The sequence below is a fragment of the Anomaloglossus baeobatrachus genome, unplaced genomic scaffold (genome assembly GCF_048569485.1).
Source record: "Anomaloglossus baeobatrachus isolate aAnoBae1 unplaced genomic scaffold, aAnoBae1.hap1 Scaffold_84, whole genome shotgun sequence".
NCBI lineage: Eukaryota > Metazoa > Chordata > Amphibia > Anura > Aromobatidae > Anomaloglossus > Anomaloglossus baeobatrachus.
The window spans coordinates 340,407-366,723 of record NW_027445228.1 but is presented as its reverse complement, the minus strand read 5'-3'; the positions used below and the strand labels follow the sequence as shown (position 1 = coordinate 366,723).

Sequence of the window (26,317 nt, the reverse complement as noted above, 5' to 3'; positions counted from 1 at the left end):
CCGGCCGCTGATCACCTGATGCGGTCACCTAACGCATCAGCTGATCGTATAAGTGCAGCGGTGACGCCGGCTTGGTACTGCCCGGCCGGCTTAAATGATCAGCTGATGCGGTCGGGTGACTTAATCAGCTGATTACCGCTGGGTCCTGCAGCGATCAGACGGGAGTCTGCACAGAAGTGAGTAATTTTTTTGCATTGATGCATCAGCTGATTGTATAAAGGCCGTTTATACAATCAGCTGATGTGTGATGTGATTCACGTCCTTGAACCTGACACATCATCTGATCGCTCTGCCTTCCAGCAAACCGATCAGATGATATTGGAGCTGGATTGAACAGCGCGGGACCCTTGACCCAGGATTACTGCGGAGGGGGGTTTATTTCAATAAAGATGGAGTCACTAATTGTGCTGTGTTTTATTTCTAATAAAAATATTTTTCTGTGTGTCGTGTTTTTTTTATCTTTACTAGAAATTCATGGTGGCCATGTCTAATATTGGCGTGACACCATGAATTTCAGGCTTAGGGCCAGCTGATAATATACAGCTACCCCTAACCCCATCATTACCCCGCGAGCCACCCGTCACCAGGGCAGCTGGAAGAGCTGGATACAGTGCCATAAGATGGCGCTTCTATGAAAGCGCCATTTTCTTGGGCAGCAGCGGACTGCAATTCGCAGTGGGGTTACCCAGTAAGCTTGGGCACCCTGCACTGTGGACTCCAATCCCCAGCTGCCTAGTTGTACCTGGCTAGACTCAAAAATTGGGCGAAGCCCACGTCATTATTTTTTTTTTTAAATTATTTCATGAAATTTAGGAAATAAAAAAAATAAAAAAAAAAATGGGTCTTCCCTATATTTTTGATATTTTGGTTCCCAGCCAGGTACAAATAGGCAGCTGGGGGTTGGGGGCAGCCCGTACCTGCCTGCTGTACCTGGCTAGCATACAAAAATATGGCGAAGCCCACGTCATTTTTTTTGGGGGCAAAAAACTCCTGCATACAGTCCTGGATGGAGGATTTGAACCTTGTAGTTCTGCAGCTGCTGTCTGCTCTACTGCATACACTACAGGAGTGGAGAATGAAGAACATATTGAAGAAGGAAATATCAGACCTTTTTTTTTTCAACAATCTTTAAATGGCATTGTTCACTGAAATGCATAAAAACGCAGACAAAAACGCACGCGTTTTTTTGGACGCTGTGTTTGTGTGCGTTTTTTGCAGGAAAAACGCAGTGTGTGAACTTACCCTTAATGCAATGCAGAATCTGTGGTCAGATGTGAAGAGGCTGCTCACCAGAGGAATGGAGAATCTGTGGTGGTCAGAGGAGAAGACGCTACTCACCGGAGGAATGGAGAATCTGTGGTCAGAGGAGAAGACGCTACTCACCGGAGGAATGGAGAATCTGTGGTCAGAGGAGAAGACGCTGCTCACCGGATGAATGGAGAATCTGTGGTCAGAGGAGAAGACGCTGCTCACCAGAGGAATGGAGAATCTGTGGTCAGAGGAGAAGACACTGCTCACCGGAGGAATGGAGAATCTGTGGTCAGAGGAGAAGACGCTGCTCACCGGAGGAGTGGAGAATCTGTGGTCAGAGGAGAAGACACTGCTCACCGGAGGAATGGAGAATCTGTGGTCAGAGGAGAAGACACTGCTCACCAGAGGAATGGAGAATCTGTGGTCAGAGGAGAAGACGCTGCTCACGGGAGGAATGGAGACTCTGTGGTCAGAGGAGAAGACGCTACTCACCGGATGAATGGAGAATCTGTGGTCAGAGGAGAAGATGCTGCTCACCAGAGGAATGGAGAATCTGTGGTCAGAGGAGAAGACGCTGCTCACCAGAGGAATGGAGAATCTGTGGTCAGAGGAGAAGACGCTGCTCACCAGAGGAATAGAGAATCTGTGGTCAGAGGAGAAGACGCTGCTCACCGGAGGAATGGGAATCTGTGGTCAGAGGAGAAGACGCTGCTCACCGGAGGAATAGAGAATATGTGGTCAGAGGAGAAGACGCTGCTCACCGGAGGAATGGAGAATCTGTGGTCAGAGGAGAAGACGCTGCTCACCGGAGGAATGGAGAATCTGTGGTCAGAGGAGAAGACGCTGCTCACCGGAGGAATGGAGAATCTGTGGTCAGAGGAGAAGACGCTGCTCACCGGAGGAATGGAGAATCTGTGGTCAGAGGAGAAGACGCTGCTCACCGGAGGAAACCATCAAATAAAGGAGATGGAAGAAGCAAGAAGCCCAGTGCCAGGATGTGTAAAGCTCAGAGACTTCTCCAAAGCCACCTGCAGCTGTAATTGCCACATAAAGGAAACTCCACAAAACACTGACTTTAGGGGGGTGAATAGTTATGCACACTGATTATTTTTTTTTTTTTAAATATTTGTTGTCCGCTTCACCAAAAAAAAAAAAAAAAAAAAATGTTCAGTTGACGGCACGTTCTTCACATGAACTGATGTAAACCCTGAAAAACAAACGCAAAAGGTAAATTCAAGGCTGTGAGGTAACAAAACACGAAAAATACCAAGGGGGTTGTATACTTTCGCAAACTGATGTATCTCAAGTCAGACAGAGCATTGCCCCTCCACTAGACAGAGCATTGCCCCCCACTCCCTCCATCCAACAGAGCATTGCCCCCCTATTCCCTCCAAGAGAGCATTGCACCCCCTCCCTCCATCCGACAGAGCATTGCACCCCCCTCCCTCCATCAGACAGAGCATTGCACCCCCCTCCCTCCGACAGAGCATTGCACCCCCCTCCCTCCGACAGAGCATTGCACCCCCTCCCTCCATCCGACAGAGCATTGCACCCCCCTCCCTCCGACAGAGCATTGCACCCCCTCCCTCCATCCGACAGAGCATTGCACCCCCCTCCCTCCGACAGAGCATAGCCCCCCCTCCCTCCATCCGACAGAGCATTGCACCCCCTCCCTCCGACAGAGCATTGCACCCCCTCCCTCCATCCGGCAGAGCATTGCACCCCCCTCCCTCCATCCGGCAGAGCATTGCACCCCCCTCCCTCCATCCGACAGAGCATTGCCCCCCCCCTCCCTCCATCCGACAGAGCATTGCCCCCCCCTCCAAGAGCATTGCCCCCCCTCCTCTACACAGAGCCTTCAGAGAAAGCATTGCCCCCCTCCCTCCATCCGACAGAGCATTGCCCCCCTCCCTCCGACAGAGCATTGCACCCCCCTCCCTCCATCCGACAGAGCATTGCACCCCCCTCCCTCCATCCGACAGAGCATTGCACCCCCCTCCCTCCATCCGACAGAGCATTGCACCCCCCTCCCTCCATCCGACAGAGCATTGCACCCCCCTCCCTCCATCCGACAGAGCATTGCACCCCCCTCCCTCCATCCGACAGAGCATTGCACCCCCCTCCCTCCATCCGACAGAGCATTGCACCCCCTCCCTCCATCCGGCAGAGCATTGCACCCCCCTCCCTCCATCCGACAGAGCATTGCCCCCCCCCTCCCTCCATCCGACAGAGCATTGCCCCCCCCTCCAAGAGCATTGCCCCCCCTCCTCTACACAGAGCCTTCAGAGAAAGCATTGCCCCCCTCCCTCCATCCGACAGAGCATTGCCCCCCTCCATCCGACAGAGCATTGCACCCCCCTCCCTCCGACAGAGCATTGCACCCCCCTCCCTCCATCCGACAGAGCATTGCACCCCCCTCCCTCCATCCGACAGAGCATTGCACCCCCCTCCCTCCATCCGACAGAGCATTGCACCCCCCTCCCTCCATCCGACAGAGCATTGCACCCCCCTCCCTCCATCCGACAGAGCATTGCACCCCCCTCCCTCCATCCGACAGAGCATTGCACCCCCTCCCTCCATCCGACAGAGCATTGCACCCCCTCCCTCCATCCGACAGAGCATTGCACCCCCTCCCTCCATCCGACAGAGCATTGCACTTACTGCTGCACACTATTGCACCCAGAGACGGTGACCTACAATCCCTTTTTATTCCCCCTGAGGCTCATATGTGATAATCTCCATCAGATATGACCTCCTGTTACATCACACCCAGGGCTGGAAACAGCAGAAGCAGCGAAGAGGGAAACATCCTGCTGCTTGTACCGCAACTGCGCACTGACTGCCGGGAACTACAGGCTCCTCCCACACAAGAGGCCGGTCACATGGGCGTGACGTCAGCAGAGGTCCCTCTGGCCACTGGGATCTAGACTCTACCGGATCCTGACCCTGAGGTGGGGAAGATTCCGCTTTTCCTCATTAGTTATAGAGCTGAGGTCACACTGGATTTTGGGGGAAGAAATAAAAGTGTCTCCTGTCACTACTGGGGGCTGCAGCTCGTGTATATATCACAGGGAAGGGGCTGAAGCTGCAGCACAGGGCTGTGGAGGCTTCCATAAGGAAGGGGGATATGGGGGGCTACACAGGGCAGGGGGCGAGGCTGCATATTGGGGGCTTACACTGGGCGATGCTGCATATTGGGGGCTTACACTGGACGATGCTGCAGGTTGGGGGGAATTTACACTGGGCGATGCTGCATATTGGGGGCTTACACTGGGCGATGCTGCATATTGGGGGCTTACACTGGGCGATGCCGCATATTGGGGGCTTACACTGGACGATGCTGCATATTGGGGGGCTTACACTGGGCGATGCTGCATATTGGGGGCTTACACTGGGCGATGCTGCATATTGGGGGCTTACACTGGGCGATGCCGCATATTGGGAGGCTTACACTGGGCGATGCTGCAGGTTGGGGGGAATTTACACTGGGCGATGCTGCATATTGGGGGGCTTACACTGGGCGATGCTGCATATTGGGGGGCTTACACTGGGCGATGCTGCATATTGGGGGCTTACACTGGGCGATGCTGCATATTGGGGGGAATTTACACTTGGCGATGCTACATATTGGGGGCTTACACTGGGCGATGCTGCATATTGGGGGGAATTTACACTTGGCGATGCTACATATTGGGGGCTTACACTGGACGATGCTGCATATTGGGGGGCTTACACTGGGCGATGCTGCATATTGGGGGCTTACACTGGGCGATGCTGCATATTGGGGGCTTACACTGGGCGATGCCGCATATTGGGAGGCTTACACTGGGCGATGCTGCAGGTTGGGGGGAATTTACACTGGGCGATGCTGCATATTGGGGGCTTACACTGGGCGATGCTGCAGGTTGGGGGGAATTTACACTGGGCGATGCTGCATATTGGGGGCTTACACTGGGCGATGCTGCATATTGGGGGCTTACACTGGGCGATGCTGCATATTGGGGGCTTACACTGGGCGATGCTGCATATTGGGGGGCTAAAGGCTGCTTTACACCAGACAATATCGTGCGATAGATCGTCGGGGTCACGGTTTTTGTGACGCACATCCGGCATTACTGGAGATGCCGGCCTGTGTGACACCTCCTAGCGACGCAGTATCGCTCACAAATCGTGGGTCGTGTACTGGTCGCTAGGTTCCATAATATTGGTTCTGAAATCGGGCGCCGGTTGTTCATCGTTCCCGTGGCATCACACGTCGCTCTGTGTGATACCACGGGAGCGATGAACATCGCGTACCTGCCTCCCGCGTCAGCCGCCGGCTCTATGTGGAAGGAGGTGGGCGGGATGTTTACATCCTGCTCATCTCCGCCACTCCGCTTCTATTGGCCGGCGGCCGTGTGATGTTGCTGTGATGCCGAACGTCCCTCCCACTCCAGGAAGTGGACGTTCGCCGCCCACAGCGTGGCCGCACGAGAGGTAAGTATGTGTGATGGGGGTTACCGACTTTGTGCGCCACGGGCAGCGATTTGCCCGTGACGCAAAAAGGACGGGGGCGGGTCCGATCTTCATTTTTCTCTTCTGGAACTCTCTGATGTTGGCCTCCTTTTAGGTTGATCAGTGGCGCACACATAGAGCTGAATTTCTCCAGGATTTGTAGGTTGTCTTGGAGGCCTTTCTCAGTTGGTGTCAGCAGCAGGAGGTCATCTGCATAGAGAGAATTTCACCTGAGTGTCGTGGAGTGTAAAGCCCCCGTGACACATAGCGAGATCGCTGAAACGTCACAGGTTTTGACAAGCAGCAGCGAGCGAGGTCGCTGAAGGTGACAAAACAATCAGGATCATTTTTTGCTCGCTGGTCTCCCGCTGTGCAGCACGCATTGGAGTGTTTGACGGCAGGAGACCAACGAGCGCAGGTTCTGAGTGTGCAGGTAGCTGTCGTTACACGGGTCGCTGATGGCTAGTCGCTGTGGAGATCTGCCTGATTGACAGCTCAACAGCGACCATGTAGTGACGTACCAGAGATCCCTGCCAGGTCAGATCGCTGGTGGGATCTCTAGTACGTCGCTATGTGTAACGGGACCCTAAGGCTATGTCCACACTTTGCTTTTTACCTACTTTTTTGCTGCTTTTTCAACTGCAGCGTTTTAATGGCAAAATGGATGTGTTCTGCTTTTCAAGCAAAGTCTATGGGAATTTGGGTTTCTTGTGCGCACTATGCTGTTCAAACTGCAGCCTTTTTGTGGCAGAAATGTGGGCAAAAACTCTGCAGCTCAAACCGCAAATGGCAAAAACAATTGACATGTTGCTTCTTTAAAAAGCAGAGTTTTTGCCCACATTTCTGCCACAAAAAGGCAGCGTTTTGAACAGCATAGTGCGGACAAGAAACCCAAATTCCCATAGACTTTGCTTGAAAAGCAGAACACATCTATTTTGGCATTAAACGCTGCAGTTGAAAAAGCAGGTAAAAAGCAAAGTGCGGACATAGCCTAAGACCTGGAGCTGTGGAACATTCCAGAGCAGTGTACTCTCATTGATGGAGATATTAAAGAACGTAAAGGGGGCTTTACACGCTACAATATCGTTAATGTTTGGTCGTCGGGGTCAAGTTGTTAGTGACGCACATCCGGCGTCATTAACGATATCGCAGCGTGTGACACTGAACAGCGACCTTAAGCGACCTCAAAAATGGTAAAAATCGTTCACCATGGAGAGGTCGTCCCAAACTCAAAAATCGGTAAGGGTTGTTTATCCAGGTAGTTCATCGCTCATGCGGCAGCACACATCGCTATGTGTGACACTGCAGGAGCGAGGAACGTCTCCTTACCTGCCGCTGGCCACAATGAGGAAGGAAGGAGGTGGGCGGGATGTTACGTCCTGCTTATCTCCGCCCCTACGCTTTGATTGGCCGGCCGCTTAGTGACGTTGCGGTGATGTCGCTGTGATGCCAAACGTCCCTCCCCCTTGAAGTCACAGCGACGACGACGACCAGGTAAGTATGTGTGATGCTGCCGTAGCGATAATGTTCGCTACGGCAGCGATCACAAACAATCGCATGCACGACGGGGGCGGGTGCTTACACGCTCGCTATCGCTACAAATTACTAGCGATATCGCTACCGTGTAAAGCCCCCTTTAGACTTAAGCGGGCTTTACACGCTACGAGATTGCTACAGCAATCTCGTTGGGATCACTGATTTTGTGACGCACATCTGGCCACTGTAGCGATCTCGTGTGTGACTCCTAGGAGCAATTTTGGATCGTTGCAAAATCGTCCAAAATTGCTCCTCGTTGACATGGGGGACCTCTCCCAATTATCGCTGCTGTCACTTGGGCGAAGTTGATCCTCGTCCCTGCGGCAACACACATCGCTACGTGTGACGCCGCAGGAACGAGGAACCTCTCCTTACCTGCCACACGCCAGCAATGAGGAAGGAAGAAGGTGGGCGGGATGTTCGTCCCGCTCATCTCCGCCCCTCTGCTTTGATTGGGCGGCCGCTTAGTGACATTGCTGTGACACCGAGCAAACCGCCCCCTTAGAAAGGAGGCGGTTCGCCGGTCACAGCGACGTCGCCGAGCAGGTAATTACGTGTGACGCTGCCGTAGCGATAATGTTCGCTACGGCAGCGATTTTCACATATCGGCATAACGATAGGGGCGGGTGCTATCACGTTCGCCATCGCTAACATCGGCTAGTGATGTCGCAGCGTGTAAAGCTACCCTTAGGCTGCAGCCCTGTCTGACTCCTCGGCTCTGCTGGAAATAAGCGATTCTTCTACCGTTCACACTCACACTGCAGAGGTTCTCGGTTTAGGAGCTTTTGATGACATCGTAGGTCTTTCCTACTATTCCGCTCTCCAGATCAAGAACAAGCCCGGGTGCCACACGGAGTCAAAAGCCTTTTTAAAGTCCACAAAACAGGCGTATATCTTCACGTACTTTGTTTTGTGGATGTGGCTCCGAATGAGACTGTGCAGGGTGTAGATGTGATCCGTGGTGCGGTGGTTTGGCTTGAACCCTGGTTGGCTCTTGCTGAGGACATTGTGCTCGGTGAGGAAACTGAGGATCCTCTTGTTCAGGAGGCTGGTGAACAGTTTTCCCAGGTTCCTGCTGACACGTCTTCCTCTGTAGTTCGCAGGGTCACACCTGTCCCCACTCTTGTGGATGGGTGTGATGGGCCCTCGCTTCCAGGTTCGAGGGAAGTAGCCGGCACTCAGCACAATATTAAACAGTTTAACCAATTCAGCTTGTATTTTCGGTGGGCTGTTTTTCAACATCTCTGGGGGGATTCCATCCCGACCCCTGGCTTTTTTACACCTTATGGAAGAAATTCTCTGCAACTTCCTCTAATGTAATTGGTGTATCCAGGGGGTTTTAGGAAATTTGACTTTCTCCTCCATCACCTTTAGTTTTGATGTTCTGTTTTCCTGTTCTTGGCTTAGTCCTTCTTTTGGGATGTCTTTGTAGCGGTCTCTGAAGTACTGGAGCCAGATATTTCGGATATGGATATTGTTATTCTTGCTCTTTGTGTCCATGTGACACCATAGTTCCCAGAAGGAGTTGTCTTGGAGGGCGTCTTGGAGTTGGCTAAGGCTGCTTTCACACTACGTTTTTTTAACATGCGTCATGAACATTTTTTTTAACGCAAAAACTGATCCAGTACAAATGCGTTTTCATTTCAATGCATTTGCAATGGACTCGCGTCATTATGCGTTCACATGCGTTTGCTTGCGTTCTAGTAAGGATCCAGCGACTTGCAGTTTTTTAACATTTTTCAAAAACGCTACTTGTAGCGTTTTTGAGCTGCGTCCAAATACTGCAAATTGCTGAATCCTGACTATACTGCACGCAAACGCATGTGAATGCAGGCATGCTGATAGACAGGATCCTGCTTGCTCTACTGAGCATGCCCAGAAACCAGCCTCGCGTGATCAGTCTCTCTCTCCCCCTCCCTCTCTCTTCTCTCTCCCCCGCCTGAGAGCGGAGGACGCTCGTAACCAAGGTAAATATCGGGTAACCGCGGACTTAGTTACCCGATGTTTACCTTGGTTACATGTGCAGGGAGCAGGCAGCCCTGCTCCTAGCAGCTGCAGATGCTCGTAACCAAGGTAAATATCGGGTATCCAAGCAAGTTACCCGATGTTTACCTTGGTTACGTGCCTCCGCAGCTGTCAGATGTCGGCTCCCAGTCTGTCACGTTCAGATACACTGACTCCCGATCACATGACTCCAATGCCCGCCCATAAACTTAAAGTGACAGGATCCTGCAAAATAACACATGTTTTTGCATGCGTTTTTCTTTGCACAAACAGGATCCGCTTTTGCAGCAAAAAAACGTTCATGCAGCATGCTAAAAAAACGCGTGAAAGCAGCCTAAGTTTGGTAGAGATGTAGCTCTGCTTCTTCCCCCTGAGGATGGTTTTGTACTGCCTTTGTATGGTGTCATAGTCTTCCCTCAGGCTCGGGTGGTTGGGGTCTCTGTGTTTATTGTTTGAGGCTGTTCTCGGGGTCTTTCGTACGGCTTTACATTCTCTGTCAAACCAACCATTGATCTGCTCTTCTTTTGGTCTCTTGTAGTTGACTTGTGTAAGGTTGGACAATTTGGCCATGGTGTAGAATATTTTGTTGAGGTCTTTTGCAGCGTCAGGGTAAGTTCACAAGGTGCGTTTTTCGCGGCGTTTTTCGGGTGCGTTTTTGCCCAGAAAACTGCATGACTTTGCTTCCCCCAGCAAAGTCTGAGTTTTCATTTTTGCTGTCTGCACACAGCGTTTTTTTTCAGCTGCGTTTTTGTGGTGACCACAAAAATGCAGCATGTCAATTATTCCCGCGTTTTTTACCGCGTTTTTCATCCATTGAGTGCAATGGGATGTTGAAAGACGCAATGAGAAACGCAAATTGTTATTATAGCTGCGTTTTGGTGCGTTTTGTTGCGTTTCTAAGACCAAAAATGCAGCTATAAACGCAGGAGGTGGGTAGTAAAGTGACATGTACAGGAAAAGGATTCCTTCTGTCAGTAAATACAGAAGCGTGAATCCTCCCGATACCGTCACCGCCGCTTCCACCTCCAGTCCTGTGCATGTATGCTGCCGTGCAGGGCCATGTCTGGGCGGGAGGTGGAGGCAGCTGCGAAATCAAAAGTGAACAGTAGAAAAAAAAAATGTCATACTCACCTTTCTGCAGACTCGCGGTGCGATGCCCGCTCCCAGCTCCTCGCACGGTACCGCCACTCCGGCTGTGTGCAGTCTCCCCGGGTGCGTATGCCTGCAGGACCTGGCGATGGATCACCTGATGCAGTCACCTGACGCGTCAGCTGATCGTAAGTATCGCGGTGACGCGGGCGCCCGGCCGGTTTAACCTGTCAGCGGATGCCGTCAGGAGACTTCATCCCTGATTACCGGCAGCTCCTGCAGCGATCGGACGGGATCAGACTCTCTCCAGGAGCTGCCGGTAATCAGCACATAAGTGAGTTTTGGGGTTTTTTTGCACTGATGCATCTGCTGATTGTATAAACGGCTTTTATGCAATCAGCTGATGTGTCATGTGATTCAGGCACTTGAACCTGACACATCATCTGATCGCTTTACCTTCCAGCAAACCGATCAGATGATATTGGATCCGGGTTGGACGGCGTGGGACCCTTGACCCAGGATTACTGCGGAGGGGGGCTCTTTATTTCAATAAAGATGGAGTCACTAATTGTGTTGTGTTTTATTTCTAATAAAAATATTTTTCTGTGTGTTGTGTTTTTTTTATCTTTACTAGAAATTCATGGTGGCCATGTCTAATATTGGTGTGACACCATGAATTTCGAGCTTAGGGCCAGCTCATAATATAAAGCTAGCCCTAACCCTATTATTACCCAGCGAGTCACCGTCACCAGGGCAACTGGGAGAGTTGGATACAGCGCCAGAAGATGGCGCTTCTATGAAAGCGCCATTTTCTGGGGCGGCTGAGGACTGCAATTCGTAGTGGGGGTGCCTAGAAAGCATGGGCACCCTGCACTGTGGATTCCAATCCCCAGCTGCCTAGTTGTACCCGGCTGGACACAAAAATTAGGTGATGCTCACGTCATTTTTTTTTTAATTATTTCATGAAATAATTAAAAAAAAAAAAAAAAAAAAAGGGCTTCCCTATATTTTTGGTTTCCAGCCGGGTACAAATAGGCAGCTGGGGGTTGGGGGCAGCCCGTACCTGCCTGCTGTACCTGGCTAGCATACAAAAATATGGCGAAGCCCACATCATTTTTTTTGTTTGGGGGGGCAAAGAAATCCTGCATACAGTCCTGGAAGGAGGATGCTGAGCCTTGTAGTTCGACAGCTGCTGTCTGCTCTCCTGCATACACTATTGGATGCAGCTTGCTGAGCCTTGTAGTTCTGCAGCTGCTGTCTGCTCTCCTGCATCCACTAGTGGATGGAGCATGCTGAGCCTTGTAGTTCTGCAGCTGCTGTCTGCTCTCCTGCATCCACTAGTGGATGGAGCATGCTGAGCCTTGTAGTTCTGCAGCTGTCTGCTCTCCTGCATACACTAGTGGAGAATGAAGAACATATGGAAGAAGGAAATGACATCAGACCTTTTTTTTTTCTTTCCCCAACAATCTTTAATGGCAATGTTCACTGATAAAAAAACGCAGCCAAAAACGCACCAAAACGCGGTAAAAACGCATGCGTTTTTTCATGCATTTTTAAAGACTCTGCGTTTCTGTGCGTTTTTAGCGTTCAACAACGCGCAAAAACACAGCGTTAAAAAAACGCAGTGTGTGCACATAGCCTTACTCGCTCCTTCTGGGTTAGACTTGTAGCTGTAGAAGTTATGGAGCATCTCTTGGATTTCGGGCCTGTTCGGAGCCTCTTTATATTTTATTGCTGACTGTGGTTTTCTGCCAGGTCACTCGGGTCAATGAGGTTACCTGCAATCACCGGTGGAGGATTGTGGGAGCTGTAACCTGAGTGATGTCATCACAGCTCAGTCATTCTCTGCCTGAGGCTGGAGTCACACTTGGGTATGAAAAATCGGTCCGATTCTCATGCCGGAGATTAGGACAATTTTTTTGTCACTTGTCCTCCTTGTGCTGTCCCTGTACAATCTGTTTTTTTTTCTCAGCAGCTGTTAGTCATTTACAGGACCATTTATAGTGTTTTCTGCTACATGATAGAATTGTACCCATAAAAACGGATGTCACTAGGATGGTCCGGAAGAAGGATTGACACCGAAACCTATAGGTCGGGGTTTTGGGCTCTCACTACACTCATAGGTACGTCTTATTCATTTACTGCAATCGATTCAGGGTTATGTACTTGTTTACCTTGTATCATTGATTTTACTATATCCTGGATTAACTGCACAGGAGCACTGTTTGTTTGTCTATAACCAGTCCAGCCTTGGGCTGCTTGCTTCATGAGTAGGCCCTGGCTGTGCACTCATGAATTCATTTACTATGTGCTCCTATACGCCTTGTATGTGGTGAGGGCGCCACCTGCCGGCATATACCACCTGTCTCTACTTTTTTATACATTGTCTATTTGCTATCATGCTTTTGTATTAATAAAAATTTAAGTCTTTTGCAATTCAGTCGTTGTACAGATTTTTCCTTCTTTGTTTAGATAACAGAGAATAGTAGAAAACGGGTTTTCAACACTGCGCCAATGACAAGATCGGTTTATTTCTTTATTTTCATGCACAGGTCAACGCTTTTCAGGAGTCTCAGCTCCCTTCATCAGGACAACAGGTAAAAAAACAATCGGAGACGTGGGGACTGGCAGTGGGCGGAGAAGCAGTGAATGTGTATGAGGTTAATGAGGTTATTGCCGCTCAGAAACTCACAGTATAATGTGTCTGCTCCAAGCCCACTATCCCTTCTACCACCATTTTAAAGCACAGGACTCTGGTCCCCATAGACTTATATGGGGACCGCCATCCGGCCAGATATCCGGGATCAATTCCGGGGCTGAATCTGGTTTTTTTTTATGTTAAACCCATATGGACCTGCCTCCCGGGTATCTGAGAGTCCGCTCATCACTATCTATTATTTATCTATTCTCTATCTAAATTCTCTAGCTAAATCTGTCTATGTCTATGGGGGGGGGGGGCATGGTGGCTCAGTGGTTAGCACTGTAGTTTTGCAATGCTGGGGTCCTGGGTTCATAGCCCACCAAGGACAACATCTACAAGGAGTTTGTATGTTCTCCTCGTCTTTGTGTGGGTTTTTTTTCCAGATACTCCGGTTTCGTCCCACACTACAAAGACATACTGATAGGGACTCAATTGTGAGTCCCAATGGGGACAGTGTTGCCAATGTATGAAAAGTGCTTTGGAATTAATAGTGCCATATCAATGAATAAATATACAGTACAGACCAAAATTTTGGACACACCTCATTCAAAGAGTTTTCTTTATTTTCAGGACTCTGAAAATTGTAGATTCACATTGAAGGCATCAAAACTATGACTTAAAACATGTGGAATGAAATACTTAAAAGTGTGAAACAACTGAAAATATGTCTTATGATCTAGGTTCTTCAAAGTAGCTGCATTTTTGCTTTGATTACTGCTTTGCACACTCTTGGCATTCTCTTGATGAGCTTCAAGAGGTAGTCACCGGAAATGGTCTTCCAACAGTCTTGAAGGAGTTCCCAGAGATGCTTAGCACTTGTTGGCCCTTTTGCTTTCACTCTGTGGTCCAGCTCACCCCAAACTATCTCGATTGGGTTCAGGTCTGGTGACTGTGGAGGCCAGGTCATCTGGCGTAGCACCCCATCACTCTCCTTCTTAATCAAATAGCCCTTACACAGCCTGGAGGTGTGTTTGGGGTCATTGTCCTGTTGAAAAATAAATGATGGTCCAACTAAATTCAAACCGGATGGAAAAGCACGCCGCTGCAAGATGCTGTGGTAGCCATGCTGGTTCAGTATGCCTTCAATTTTGAATAAATCCCCAACAGTGTCAGCAGCAAAGCACCCCCACACCATCACACCTCCTCCTCCATGCTTCATGGTGGGAACCAGCCATGTAGAGTCCATCCGTTCACCTTTTCTACAAAGACACGGTGGTTGGATCCAAAGATCTCAAATTTGGACTCATCAGAGCAAAGCACAGATTTCCACTGGTCTAATGTCCATTCCTTGTGTTCTTTACCCAAACAAGTCTCTTCTGCTTGTTGCCTGTCCTTAGCAGTGGTTTCCTAGCAGCTATTTTACCATGAAGGCTGCTGCACAAAGTCTCCTCTTAACAGTTGTTCTAGAGATGAGGTGTGTCCAAACTTTTGGTCTGTACTGTATATTATATTATCTTTTATATATCCATCTTTTTACTATCTATAATCTATGTATCTGTATTATCTATCACATATCCATCTATCATCGATCTGTCTATCTCTATTAACTATTATCTAATTATCTGTGTATTTTCTATCCAAATCAATCTATCACTATTAACTATCCATCTAATTTATCTATCAGACAGCTGGTATAAATCCGTGAGGAGAACGAGACCGAAGATCAGCGCAGAACACAGGAGAAAGGGTCAGTGCAGTGATTGATCTATCTATTACCTGTCTGTATTATCTATCACATATCTATCTATTATCTATTTATCACTATTATCTGTCTATCTATATATCTATCTATTATATATCTGTCTATTGACTTCCATTATACTCAGTAAACAAGTCGATCCCGTCCGAGCATCAAAATGCTTGTACCGAGCACCGGAGCATGGTCGCACTCGCCGGAGTCTATGAAGCGGTGTGTGCACATACGAGGTCTACACTGATGGACAAATAATCACAATACAGAGCGCAGTGTATTATATCAGCGAGCAGAGGATCTCAGGACTAGAGATGAGTGAACCCGATGTTCAGTGTTCGTTTTTTTTCGAGCCAAATGCCGACTTTCAAAAAAAAAAAAGAGTTCGGATGCTTTATGTAAGCTGAGCAATGGCGCCAGCATCGCTGTGCTCAGGTACGCTCGGTGCTCAGCCCGGTGCGAGCCTCTTGCAGTGTTTAATCTGCTCACACTGGGGGTAAAACCCCGCCCACCCTCTCCCGGAAGTATTCTGCTTATGGCTGGCTGTATGTGGGCGGAGACTCGAACTGCCAATCAGTGACTTCCATTGTGGTTCGGGTCAATATCCAACTAGAGGAGGTACGACTGCTGCCGCCGAACCGAACTTTCACAGGTTCACTCATCTCTACTCAACACCCCAAACTGGGAGAAAAGAAAGTGAATAAGATCAGAAAGGTTTATATAAATCAAAAAAATGTTTCATACAAATAAATCCAAAGAAAACATAAAAAATTATACATTTGAAACAGCTTTTTGATGTTTTTGCAGCCGACCAGTGTGGTGTAACATAAAAAAAATAAAGCAGAAATCCTGGGGGGGGGGAGACTATGGGGGTGCATTATACAATATGGAGGACTATGGGGGTGCATAATAATATATGGATGACTATACGGTGTGCATTATTTTATATTGAGGCCTATGGACTGTTCATTATACGATATGGAGGATTATGGCGGGTGCATTACACGATATGGAGGACTATGGTGGTTGCATTATATTATATGGAAGACTATAGGGATGCATTATAATATATGGAAAGTGCATTATAATATATGGAGGACTATGAGGGCTGAAGTATACTATATTTAGGACTATGGGGTGTATTACAATATATGAAGGATTATGGGTATGTATTATATATGGAGGACTATGGGGTGCATTATAATATATAGTAATATATGGAAGGCAATGTTAATCACATTATACTAAATGGAGAGCTAATGGGTGTGCATTATATATAGAGGAATATGGGGGGTGCATTCATGGCCGGCTTTAGGCTATGTGCACACGTTGTGTTCTCTGCAGTGCAGAAAAGAATGCACCCTCTGGCAGACTGGACACCGCGTTTATAAAATAAAATGCATCCACAACGCATGCATTTTGGATTCTTTTTCCATGCGTTTTGCATGCAATTGCGTTCCAAATGTAAGAAAGTGAAATCATTGCTATAAATAAGTGTTCATAAATAGAATGTTAATGCGTTCAAATATAAAAAAGAATAATGCTATTACTACTAGAGAGTGCACAAAAATGGATTGGGTTCCACGTACGTACCTATACAGTGTCACTTCCCCATATGTGGAACGCATTTACGTTCCACGTGGTACTTTACACGGTGCACCTATTTTTGGTTTTACTTCCGTTTTTACGGAACATTTTTGTATGAACTGGGAAAATATTCCCCGCTGCTACACGAATGCGCAATAGTTCAGTCCGGTTTCCGGTTTCCTTGCGCTTATATTTATTATGTCATTTCCACCGAGCAGAACTAGTATACTCGCGGGGAAGATTTTCCCCGTTGCACTGCACTTTTTTCTTTATTTCCTGTTTCTGAACGCTGAAGGATTTTAACTCCGTAACCATACTTTCACCTGTGGTGAGTTTATTATTTATGCAAATATTTGCTGCATTTTTTGAATTCTCCAATGCTAGGACCTCTGCATTTATCTTATGCACACTTATTGGTTAATGTTTTATTAGTACCATTTTTTTGGTTAATGAATTGTCATATAAAGTCTATAATATCTTTTGCACTTAAAATAAAATAATGTTATTATCCATACTTCTTATCATTTGCATATATATCCAATTTTATATTGAACATAGGAACAGCTGTAACTATCAGCACGACCATATTTTAAAAACAAAATAGAAAAAAGAATGAAAAAGAAGAACAACAGCCACATTGCATTATTATATCTCAATATACCATTGGACAGTGTTTCACATCCCTACATCTAACGGGAACCACAATTATCCGTGTAATCTCCCCTAAGCCTCCGTAAGTGTATCTGGAGAAGAATTCCACAGACCCCAAATTTTGTTAAATTTTCCCGGGCACCCCCCTATTATAATATACCACCCGCTCATAGACTATAGTTATATTGACTAGTTTAACCCAGGACCGCACAGTTGGATCCGAATCTCCCATCCACCTCAGAGCTAGCAATTTCCTAGCCAAAAATAATGCCTCTCTGAGAAATATTGTCATGTAATGATCCCAGGACTCTTCCTCCATTACCCCAAACAGGCATATCAAAGGGTCACACAAAACAGGAATTGACACAGTCGATGATAGCAGAGATGTCACTCCCCGCCAGTACGAAGATATATTAGGACCGCTCCAGATCATATGTATGAAATTTGCCCCTGAGAGATGACACCTCGGGCACTCCGATGTACGAGAATGGCCCATGCTAAATAAACGGGTAGGAGTAAGGTATGCCTGGTGGACAATGTAGCATTGAATCAACTTATTATTAACCGAAGGGGATACCACAGTCGGAGATTCCAATATCTCTTCCCATTCCTCTCCCTGTAGAGAGGGAATTAGAGATTTCCATCTATCCTGGACTGGCAAGGGGTCCGACTCCACCCCCACTGACAACAAGTAAGTATATATAGCTGAGATTAGGCCTCGAGGTCCTTGTGATTTTAGAATACCTATCATAGGAAGTGATATCAATTTACTCGCTCCAATTTTCTGCATGTGGGATTGAATCGCTGTACGAATCTGCAGGTATCTAAAGAATTGTGATCTTGGGACATTATATTCAGTTTGGACCTGTTCAAAGGACTTGAAGGTTGTGGTTCCCGGAGCAAAAAGATCACCTAGTGCATTGACGCTGTGAGTGGCCCAGAATTGCGCCGAGGGGTGATCTCTCAGAGTATTGAAGTGGCTATTCCCCCATAATAGGAGTTCCGCCACCAATCCTTCGAAATGTACCACCCTCTTGGCTTGTCGCCAGACTAATCTTGCCAACCTGAGGAGGGGTAATTGTCATGATGTTCTCAGTCCATCTGCTTCCAGAAAACCCACTAAACAATCAGTCCCAGCCGCGTGTGCCAAGTGACTCTCAGAGTTTGGCAGCTGACATCCAGGCATCCAGGTCTCCAGTGCCTTAAGCTGTCCCGCCAGGTAGTAGAGGAAGATCTCCGGTAAAGCCATCCCTCCCAGTCTTTTGGATCTCTGTAAAATGGATAACCGAAGTTTGGGTCTGGATTTCCCCCATATGAAAGAGGTAGTAAGCGAGTTCAGCATTGAGAAGAAGGATTTGGGCATTGATACTGCACTATGTTGTAGTGTATAGCTGAGCTTTGGAAGTAATATCATTTTGATTAAGTTTATTCTGCCAACCACTGACAGGGGTATCTTGCTCCACAAGTTATATTTAAGTTTAACGTGCTCCAGGAGTGGTGTTATACTCGTCTGCAGGTCTAGTGTATGGTCTTTCTGTATGTGTATTCCCAGGTATTTAAAGCTAGTTACCACTTGCAACGGTGACCTACCCTCCATTGAAGTTCCAGACCCATGCATTAATGGCATCAAAGCCGACTTGTCCCAGTTGATACGTAGTCCCAAAAACTCCCCAAATTAATCTATAGTGTCTATAACCACCGGTAAAGTTTCTTGCACTCGATCTAAGACAACCATGTCATCCGCATACAATTCTATTTGATCTGTGTGGCCGGCTATAGTGATTCCAGTGATCTGTGGATGAGAACGGATTCTAATTGCCAAAGCTTCAATAACAAGTGCAAACAATGCTGGGGATAGTGGGCACCCCTGTCTTGTGCCCTGTCTCAATGAGAAGGGTGTAGACATAGCCAGGGTACTAGTCAATGGTGCTATCGGGGACCTATACAACATATGAATCCAGTTACTAAATTTAGGCCCAAAGGCGAATCTTTGGAGGCAGGCAAACAAAAATGGCCATTCTACCGAGTCAAATGCCTTGGCCGCGTCCAGCGAGGCCAAGGCCCACTCGTTTTCCTGGACTAGCCTACTATATTGCACTATGGATTGGACCCGTCTTATATTTATAGAGGTGTTTTTCCCAGGCATAAATCCGGTTTGATCCGGGTTAACTATACTCAATATGACTGAATTGAGCCTGGACGCCAATATTTTGGTAAAGATCTTGTAATCCACGTTAACTAAAGATATAGGGTGGTATGAGCCGCAGTCTAGTGGGTCTTTGCCTTCCTTTCTCAGCACAACTATATGTGCTTCGTATAAGGAGACTGTAATACTTATATATATGTTCTGAGGATTTCGATAGCGTAGGGCAATGAGAATCAGAGACGAGTTCTTGGTACAAGATATTTTATAATATGTAACCACGGATACACAACGGAAAACACAGCAGTACAAATACACGCAATACCTTCCCGAGACGGAGCGAAGGGAATTCCCGGGGCCACGCACCGGACTCCCCCAGGGAGACCACCAGAGCGAACCCCTATACAGGGACTGTCCGGCAATCACCCCCGGAAGGCCTAAATGCGCAGCAGCCGGGACACAAGGGGCAAACGGTAAAAGTCCAGGAGTGTCCGTACGGGATGAATGTCCAGAGTGGTTACGAACCAGAGAGAACCGGGCAGAGTGCTAACCGAAGATGGCAGACGGAATCCGGGCACAACTTGAGAAACCAGGTAAGGTCCAGAGTCGGTCGGTCGGTAGTCTTTAGGAGGATCCAAAGGCAAACAGGATTAGCAGCAGCAAAGCAGGAGCACACAGCAAGCAGTATACTCAGGCACTGGACTAGGTTTAGAGGCGGCCTTTTAAGCAGCTGGACAGGAAGTAGGGCAACAGAACAGTAAACTCCATGTTAACTGAGGGCAAGCTTTTTCAACAGAGAACTGGAAAACCCGGAAACCTGACAGAGACAGGTAGAGAGTCACCTGCTGAAAAATGTGAGAAAGCATCTAAAAGAATCGGGGCCAATACATCGCAATATTTACTATAGAATTCTATGGGGAGGCCATCTGGACCTGGAGATTTCCCCCTAGCCATATCCGAGATGGCTGTAATCACTTCCTCCAATGTGATGTCCGCCTCCAGAGACTCCCGTTGCGATCTGCTCAAAGTGGGAAACTCCAAATCCGACAAGTATGCCACGCAACTTTGAACTCCATGAAGATTTCTAGAAGTATATAGGGCTTTATAATATTTACAAAAGCACTCTAAGATATCTTCAGGGGATGTAGCTATTGAGCCGTCCGCCCTCCGTATGCCCAGTATTGTATTTGAGGTGTTATGTTGCCTAATCATATATATCAGTAATTTACTAGATTAATTTCCGACCTCAAAATATGATTGTCGGGTAAAGAACAGTTTGCGTTTGGACTTGGTCTCAGAGTGTTCCATATATAACCTATATGAATGCATCCAGGCCACCCTATTTCCATCGGTAGGGGGCCGATATATATACTGCCTCCAGGTCCCCAAGTCTCCCCTCTACTATGTCATCCTTAGTTCTAGTCACTCTTTTAAGATATGTTATGGTTGAAGACAGACACCCTCGAAGGTAGGCCTTGAGAGTATCCCACACCAAGTTAGCATTCCAGGGCTTAGGGTGAGCTTCTAGGAAATCTTCTATTTGGGTCAGAGTCCTATCGCTTTGATCAATTAGTTTCAGCCAAAAGGGGTTTAACCTCCAAAAGGGTTTGCTAGCATTTTGGTTAATCTTAAGAGTAAGGATCACTGGGCTGTGATCTGATATACCCCTGACCCCGTGTACCACATCATCCACCCAGGTCGCGATATTGCTCGACCCAAAAATATAATCCAACCGGGACAGCGTGCGTCTAGTAGAAGAGTGACATGTGTATTCTCGGGTATTAGGGTGCCGGAATCGCCAAAGGTCAATCCACCCACCTCCCTCCGCGCATTGCTGCAGATCAGTCAAGTTTGAGGTCGAGTGTTGTCCCCCCCCATCCATGTGAAACCTGTCCTGCTCCTCATTCATCACAAGATTAAAATCCCCCATACATCCCCCATACATAGCACATACGCATTTGGATAATTGAGGGCAAAGCTCAGTGCCTGCTTAAGAATGGAGACGCGAGCCGGTGGGGGGTTGTAAATGCATAATAGCACATAATCTCTAGAGCAGGGGTCTCAAACTTGTCAGAGTAAGTGGGCCGCACATAAAAAAAATTTAGGGCAGAGGGCTGCATTCCTTTCAAATTTAATACAATACAATATAATTGTTAATCAATTATTTCAACTATTATAACAATGCTACATTAGTATGCGCTGAGAATCAAAAATACCGTGAAGCGAAATGTCATTTTTTTATATTATTTATTTGTCAAAGAGAGTGGGCATCTGTGATTGGCATCAGCATCAATATGTATAAGAAGATTCCAGGTTATTCCAACAGTCAAGCACAGACACTCATTCTCTGTCACAGCATCTGTGATTGGCTGTTGGGTCTGTCACACATAGTAGTGTAAAAATAAATACATTAAAAAAATGATATAGCGCTCCGCAGTATTGTTGATTCTCAGCGCAGATAAAGCGGACAGCTACGGGCTGCCACCCCCAGCTGCCTGGCTTTAGCTTTGCTGGCAATCAAAATACAGGGAAGCCCAATTGTTTTTTAATTAAATAATGAAAAAAAAATATGTGGGCTTCCGACATATTTTGATCACCAGCCAGGTAAAACCAGACAGCTGAGGGCTGGGATTCTCAGCGTGGTAAGGCCCAAGCATTTTGGGCCCCCCACGCTGAAAATCGCAGCCCACAACCGCCCCTGGAAATGGCGCATTCATCACAGCGCCGTTTCCAGGTGCTTTACCTGGCTCTTCCAGCGTCCCTGGTGGCAGTGGCACGCTTGGTAATTATGGGGTTAATACCAGCTTTGTATTCTCAGCTGGTAGAAAACCCGAAATTCATGGCGTTATGTCAACTTAGATGTGACCACCATGAATTTCTAGTAAACAGTAAAAAAACACAACACAGAAAAATATTTTTATTAGAAATTAAACAAAAAACACATTTAGGGACTCCATCTTTTTTAGAAAAAAAAAGCTTCCCTCTGGCGTAGTCCAAAGTCAATGTCAGCTCAGCTTCATCGCTCTGAACAGATGAGCGTCTGTCCAGACCGACAAGAAGGCTGAGACCGAAAGTAACATTTTCCGTTCTTCCAGTCACTATCATCATCAAAATCATTTTTATCATCATCATACACACACAGTCACCATCATCATCATTATACACACACACACACACAGCCAACATCATCATCATACACAGCCATCGTCATCATCATCATCGTCACTCACACACAGCCACCACCACGATCATCATCAGTCACACACAGCCACCACCACAATCATCATCAGTCACACACAGCCACCACCACCATCATCATCAGTCACACACAGCCACCACCGCCATCATCAGTCACACACAGCCACCACCACCATCATCATCAGTCACACACAGCTACCACCGCCATCATCTTCATCAGTCACACACACGTCAATCATCATCATCATTATACACACACACACACAGCCAACGTCATCATCATCATCGTCACTCACAAACAGCCACCACCACGATCATCATCAGTCACACACAGCCACCACCACGATCATCATCAGTCACACACACCCACCACCGCCATCATCAGTCGCACACAGTCACCACTACCACCATCATCAGTCACACACAGCCACCACCGACATCATCATGATCAGTCGCACACTAACGGGAACCACAATTATCCGTGTAATCTCCCCTAAGCCTCCGTAAGTGTATCTGGAGAAGAATTCCACAGACCCCAAATTTTGTTAAATTTTCCCGGGCACCCCCCTATTATAATATACCACCCGCTCATAGACTATAGTTATATTGACTAGTTTAACCCAGGACCGCACAGTTGGATCCGAATCTCCCATCCACCTCAGAGCTAGCAATTTCCTAGCCAAAAATAATGCCTCTCTGAGAAATATTGTCATGTAATGATCCCAGGACTCTTCCTCCATTACCCCAAACAGGCATATCAAAGGGTCACACAAAACAGGAATTGACACAGTCGATGATAGCAGAGATGTCACTCCCCGCCAGTACGAAGATATATTAGGACCGCTCCAGATCATATGTATGAAATTTGCCCCTGAGAGATGACACCTCGGGCACTCCGATGTACGAGAATGGCCCATGCTAAATAAACGGGTAGGAGTAAGGTATGCCTGGTGGACAATGTAGCATTGAATCAACTTATTATTAACCGAAGGGGATACCACAGTCGGAGATTCCAATATCTCTTCCCATTCCTCTCCCTGTAGAGAGGGAATTAGAGATTTCCATCTATCCTGGACTGGCAAGGGGTCCGACTCCACCCCCACTGACAACAAGTAAGTATATATAGCTGAGATTAGGCCTCGAGGTCCTTGTGATTTTAGAATACCTATCATAGGAAGTGATATCAATTTACTCGCTCCAATTTTCTGCATGTGGGATTGAATCGCTGTACGAATCTGCAGGTATCTAAAGAATTGTGATCTTGGGACATTATATTCAGTTTGGACCTGTTCAAAGGACTTGAAGGTTGTGGTTCCCGGAGCAAAAAGATCACCTAGTGCATTGACGCTGTGAGTGGCCCAGAATTGCGCCGAGGGGTGATCTCTCAGAGTATTGAAGTGGCTATTCCCCCATAATAGGAGTTCCGCCACCAATCCTTCGAAATGTACCACCCTCTTGGCTTGTCGCCAGACTAATCTTGCCAACCTGAGGAGGGGTAATTGTCATGATGTTCTCAGTCCATCTGCTTCCAGAAAACCCACTAAACAATCAGTCCCAGCCGCGTGTGCCAAGTGACTCTCAGAGTTTGGCAGCTGACATCCAGGCATCCAGGTCTCCAGTGCCTTAAGCTGTCCCGCCAGGTAGTAGAGGAAGATCTCCGGTAAAGCCATCCCTCCCAGTCTTTTGGATCTCTGTAAAATGGATAACCGAAGTTTGGGTCTGGATTTCCCCCATATGAAAGAGGTAGTAAGCGAGTTCAGCATTGAGAAGAAGGATTTGGGCATTGATACTGCACTATGTTGTAGTGTATAGCTGAGCTTTGGAAGTAATATCATTTTGATTAAGTTTATTCTGCCAACCACTGACAGGGGTATCTTGCTCCACAAGTTATATTTAAGTTTAACGTGCTCCAGGAGTGGTGTTATACTCGTCTGCAGGTCTAGTGTATGGTCTTTCTGTATGTGTATTCCCAGGTATTTAAAGCTAGTTACCACTTGCAACGGTGACCTACCCTCCATTGAAGTTCCAGACCCATGCATTAATGGCATCAAAGCCGACTTGTCCCAGTTGATACGTAGTCCCAAAAACTCCCCAAATTAATCTATAGTGTCTATAACCACCGGTAAAGTTTCTTGCACTCGATCTAAGACAACCATGTCATCCGCATACAATTCTATTTGATCTGTGTGGCCGGCTATAGTGATTCCAGTGATCTGTGGATGAGAACGGATTCTAATTGCCAAAGCTTCAATAACAAGTGCAAACAATGCTGGGGATAGTGGGCACCCCTGTCTTGTGCCCTGTCTCAATGAGAAGGGTGTAGACATAGCCAGGGTACTAGTCAATGGTGCTATCGGGGACCTATACAACATATGAATCCAGTTACTAAATTTAGGCCCAAAGGCGAATCTTTGGAGGCAGGCAAACAAAAATGGCCATTCTACCGAGTCAAATGCCTTGGCCGCGTCCAGCGAGGCCAAGGCCCACTCGTTTTCCTGGACTAGCCTACTATATTGCACTATGGATTGGACCCGTCTTATATTTATAGAGGTGTTTTTCCCAGGCATAAATCCGGTTTGATCCGGGTTAACTATACTCAATATGACTGAATTGAGCCTGGACGCCAATATTTTGGTAAAGATCTTGTAATCCACGTTAACTAAAGATATAGGGTGGTATGAGCCGCAGTCTAGTGGGTCTTTGCCTTCCTTTCTCAGCACAACTATATGTGCTTCGTATAAGGAGACTGTAATACTTATATATATGTTCTGAGGATTTCGATAGCGTAGGGCAATGAGAATCAGAGACGAGTTCTTGGTACAAGATATTTTATAATATGTAACCACGGATACACAACGGAAAACACAGCAGTACAAATACACGCAATACCTTCCCGAGACGGAGCGAAGGGAATTCCCGGGGCCACGCACCGGACTCCCCCAGGGAGACCACCAGAGCGAACCCCTATACAGGGACTGTCCGGCAATCACCCCCGGAAGGCCTAAATGCGCAGCAGCCGGGACACAAGGGGCAAACGGTAAAAGTCCAGGAGTGTCCGTACGGGATGAATGTCCAGAGTGGTTACGAACCAGAGAGAACCGGGCAGAGTGCTAACCGAAGATGGCAGACGGAATCCGGGCACAACTTGAGAAACCAGGTAAGGTCCAGAGTCGGTCGGTCGGTAGTCTTTAGGAGGATCCAAAGGCAAACAGGATTAGCAGCAGCAAAGCAGGAGCACACAGCAAGCAGTATACTCAGGCACTGGACTAGGTTTAGAGGCGGCCTTTTAAGCAGCTGGACAGGAAGTAGGGCAACAGAACAGTAAACTCCATGTTAACTGAGGGCAAGCTTTTTCAACAGAGAACTGGAAAACCCGGAAACCTGACAGAGACAGGTAGAGAGTCACCTGCTGAAAAATGTGAGAAAGCATCTAAAAGAATCGGGGCCAATACATCGCAATATTTACTATAGAATTCTATGGGGAGGCCATCTGGACCTGGAGATTTCCCCCTAGCCATATCCGAGATGGCTGTAATCACTTCCTCCAATGTGATGTCCGCCTCCAGAGACTCCCGTTGCGATCTGCTCAAAGTGGGAAACTCCAAATCCGACAAGTATGCCACGCAACTTTGAACTCCATGAAGATTTCTAGAAGTATATAGGGCTTTATAATATTTACAAAAGCACTCTAAGATATCTTCAGGGGATGTAGCTATTGAGCCGTCCGCCCTCCGTATGAGCGTCATCATCATCATTATACACACACACACACACAGCCAACATCATCATCATACACAGCCATCGTCATCATCATCATCGTCACTCACACACAGCCACCACCACGATCATCATCAGTCACACACAGCCACCACCACAATCATCATCAGTCACACACAGCCACCACCACCATCATCATCAGTCACACACAGCCACCACCGCCATCATCAGTCACACACAGCCACCACCACCATCA

The 26,317-nt window shown here is 47.5% G+C and overlaps 1 protein-coding gene across 4 annotated transcripts in view; it reads left to right on the top strand.

Annotated features, from left to right (window-relative positions):
• The first annotated feature begins 4,128 nt into the window (after positions 1-4,128).
• LOC142288553 (uncharacterized) overlaps positions 4,129-26,317 on the top strand; it is a 41,864-nt gene continuing 19,675 nt past the window's right edge. Inside the window, exons 1-4 of one of the 4 annotated variants that reach the window (XR_012749309.1) lie at positions 4,129-4,202; positions 12,927-12,971; positions 14,700-14,762; positions 14,902-15,125. The gene's annotated coding sequence lies outside the window, so the exon portion shown is untranslated. Of the gene's footprint in view, positions 4,203-12,349; positions 12,498-12,926; positions 12,972-14,699; positions 14,763-14,901; positions 15,126-26,317 lie in introns of those variants that run through there. The other 3 variants (XM_075333522.1, XM_075333521.1, XM_075333523.1) reach the window with 3 other exon arrangements.